Source organism: Elephantulus edwardii, unplaced genomic scaffold (genome assembly GCF_000299155.1).
Source record: "Elephantulus edwardii isolate Elephantulus edwardi_28Jun2011 unplaced genomic scaffold, EleEdw1.0 scaffold00129, whole genome shotgun sequence".
In the NCBI taxonomy this organism is placed as follows: Eukaryota; Metazoa; Chordata; class Mammalia; order Macroscelidea; family Macroscelididae; genus Elephantulus; species Elephantulus edwardii.
Genome location: NW_006399879.1, coordinates 3,676,093 through 3,679,858, shown reverse-complemented (window position 1 = coordinate 3,679,858; position 3,766 = coordinate 3,676,093).

Here is a 3,766-nt window from a genome sequence, read left to right as displayed (position 1 = left end):
ACTTGCTGGTACACAACAAAAACGTGGTATACATAACATATGTAGGCGTGTGTGTGTTGTGTTAGGTGTATATGGTTGTTGGGTGTTGCTGAGTCAGTATCAACCCACTAGAGAACGTGTGAGACAGTGGAACTGCCCCCTAGGGGGGTCTCCTGGGTCGAGGTCTTTGTAAGAAGAGCCTTTTTCTCCCAGAGAACCCCTCCACGGCCGGCTTCATTGTGAGCACTGTGCCTCCAGGTCCTTGATAAGAGCCCTGGGAGATTGCATTATGTCACAGGGTCACATGGACTGGCCAGGGCAGTGTTGAGCGGAGCCTGTGACTCGCTGTGGCCTGGCTTCGCTGAGGCGAGGTAGGAAGCGGCAGGCAGGAGCCGGGGCCAGCCTGGTGGACTGTGGAGTAGCCTCAGAGGTGGGAAGCAAGGCCAGGTGATGAGCCACTGGGAGGTGGTTCATACAGTCGGCGTGGCCAGGACCTCAAGGCCACCAGGGGCTCGTGGCCTCCCCGTGGGATCCCCTGGGACCCGATGTACAGAGGGCACAAAACTCACCCTCTGTCAGTTTTTCCTGACGGCATTTCCCACCCATGCCCCCTTGTTGCTGAGGTCAGTATTGCCTTGCTCGTGTCACAGAGACAGCACTAATTCACTGTGGCGTTGTAGTTAGGAGCTGTTGAGTACCACACACAGCGGGTGACCTTATGAACGGCTCTGTGCCAACCTCCTCAACTCTGACTCACTGTGCCCATTGCTGCGGTCAGTGTGTCAGCCCACCTGGTTGGGAGTCTGCCTCTCTCTCGCTGACCCTCCCCCTTTCCACGTGTGAAGTCACTGTTGTTAAGTGCCATCGACTCGAAAGTCCTCAACACCTGTGTGACTTACAGCCTTTCTCCAGAAACTAAGATAATCAGTTCAGTAGGAACTGACTGACTGTGGGTGACTCCGCTCCAGTTCCTTGGGACCTGTGTGAGAACTGCATCCGAGGGGCTTCAGTGGCAGGGTTTAGAAGCTGACCGCCAGCCCTTTTTCCCGAGGCACCCCCACTGGATGGACTCTCATTGCTGTGGAGGGGGAAGCACGGTGGGGCTGAGCTCCCCTTGGGTTCCTGAAGCTGTAAATCCCACGGGGCAGTCCCGCAGCTTTCCCTGTTGGAGGATGGCGGATTCGATCCCGTAGAGAGCTGCGGCCTTCGAGATAGCAGCATACACCCTGCGGTCCAGGCCACTGGAGGGCCCAGACTTTCTGTTAGCGTCCTGGCTAACCCTCTAACTAACAGGCAGGACTCGTTAGCTCAGGCCCTCTCTTGACCCAGTTTACTGTGTTCCCAACGTCCATCCGGTGATGCTGAAGTAGGTCCTTTCAGTATATGTTTGTGGTTAGAGCAGAACGGGCCCCAGTGGATGAGGCCATTGCACTGCCGGGGTGCGCCCAGGCTGCTCTGCTGGGCCCGGGTGCGGGTCTTCTGGGTGCGCGTGTGCTTTTCCCTCTGGGCACCGACAGGCACGCGCTGGGGGCCGCCCCTTGGGCACCGGTGCCCAGCCCTGCCCTGGCGCGAGGGGGTGGCCTCCTGTGGTGCGCGTGCGCCTCTCTGCTGGTCTCCGTGGCTGCCTTTGCGCACCGCTGCTGCTGCGTGAGATGATGGCATTGGCTAGGACGTGGTCTCAGCGAGGTGCACGGGAAGGGGGCTGCCCACGGCCAAGGCCTGTCCATGAGGCCTGTCCACGGCTGCCCGGCCCTAGGTGTGTGGAAGGCGGGGCACCCTGTCTTCAGAGCCATCCATCATATGGGGCAGAAATGGGGTTGGGGACTAGGAAGCGTGGCTCCCCGCCCCCTTCCTCTCTTCCACCCCCCCAGTGTAGTGTCCACCCAGAGGACAGAGCCCTGCCCAGGTCAGGCTCCACCCCCGACGTCCTGGCCCGCCCTGCCCACGTCCCCATGCAGCTCCCCTGCTCTGCACCCCTGCACCCCTCGGAGCTCTGAGCTGTGAGTTGGCCGCTGGCCGCTGGCCCCGGCCTGGCCCCTGACTCTGACCGGGCTCCCTTGCTCTTGTTGAGGTTGGGGCGAGGGGAGAGAGTGGAGGAGGGGTCTCCATCCAGGGCGGACGGGCCCCCCAGCCCTCCTCGGCCCTCCCCCCCCCAGCCCTCCTCTGTCCCTGTGCAGCGGGCAAGGGGGGAAGTGCACGGTTTCACATCACAGGAGAAGGCGCCTCGCTTGTTTCCTCACATCATAACGAGATTTGTGGTCAACGCCGAGGGCCTGGCGGGTGGACCAAGCGAAGCGTCGTGTGTCCCGCAGGGCTAGTCTTGGGTGGGAGCCAGGTGGGCCCGGCCGCTGGCCGCTTGGGTCCAGGTGGGCATGAGGCGAAGTGGGCATGGGATGGACACGGGGGGGCGGGGTGAGCGTGGGATGGATGGACACAGACCCGGGAGCACGCACTGGTGTGTAGTAGGGCGCAGTCCCCGAGATAGCTCATGTTCCTGTGGGCACGAGGAGAAGTGGGTGCGGGGTGGACATGGAGCGGTGTGGACACAGACCCAGGAGCACAAAGTGGTGAGTAGGGCGCAAATCCTGAGATAGTTCGAGTCCGGGTAGGCACAAGGCGAAATGGGCGTGGGTGCAGGGTGGGCACGGAGCGGTGTGGACACTGGCCCAGGAGCACGCAGACAGGGTGTGTGCGGGATAGGATGGACAGAGACCCAGGAGCACAAAGTGGTGGGTAGGGCGCAGACCCCGAGATAGCTCGGGTCCAGATGGACACTAGGTGAGATGGGCGAGGCCTGGAGAGTGCTGGGTCCGCGCCAATGGGGCGGGCTTCCTGGCATCCGGTTCCGCCCACGTCAGTCTGCTTTCCACCTTGGGTGTGTCTACAACACGCTGGGCAGGATGTCCTCTTGTGGTTACTCTCCTGCCAGCAGGGAACCCTCTCCACCTCTTTGGTGCCCTGTGCAGTGTGTGAGGGCGGCCGCTGGCTGGAGGGGGTGCCGCTGGTAGGCCTGGCAGTGGTGTGGGTGGATCTGGGCACCAGGCAGGGCTCCGGCAGTAGCTTGCAGGGTCCTCCACAGGTTTCCCGGGTCCTCTGTGCAGTGCCCGCTGCTGGTGCCAAGACTCAGGGAACTTATTCTGGCAAAATTTGTCAAAAGCGAGATCGGGATACCTAGGCTGGTTGCCTTCAGTAAAGACAGACAGATGGGCGGAGGGGGTCCTGTGGGGTGCCCTGGCCCACTGCACCTCCCCACGCTGTCAGTGCCCGGGGCATACTGGGTATGAGCTCGCATAGGGCTTGGGTATAGCGTGGGCAGAGCTGTTACTTGCCCTGCTGGCATGGCCCGTCCTTCAGTCAGGCTGGAGTGGCCTTGATGGCCAGCTTGTTGGCCGCTTGCCCTCCACCACTCCTCCTCTACTGCTCCCTCGGGGTAACCCCTGAGCTGGAGTCAGGCAGGTGGCTCACCCAGGTGGGAGGCGGTCACCACTATGAGGGGCTGGCCTTTTCCTGGGGCTGATAGTTGGCCCCGCTGCTTGGCCGGGTCTCCCACCTGTGAACCCCTGAAGCCAGGGTTCCCCTCAGCTGCTGAGAAGTCCCACTGTTCTTATCAGCACCCTGCTGATGTGGGTCCCAAGCATGGTGGCCACCCTCAGAGTAGGGCAGAGGGTCCCCTGGATGTGCTGGGGCTTTGGGGAGGTCTCCAAGGTGGACGGAGGTGCAGTCCAGACCCACAGCCAGGTGCCAGGTGGTCCTCATTCCCAGAGTAGGAGTGGTCCTGTTCTCTCAG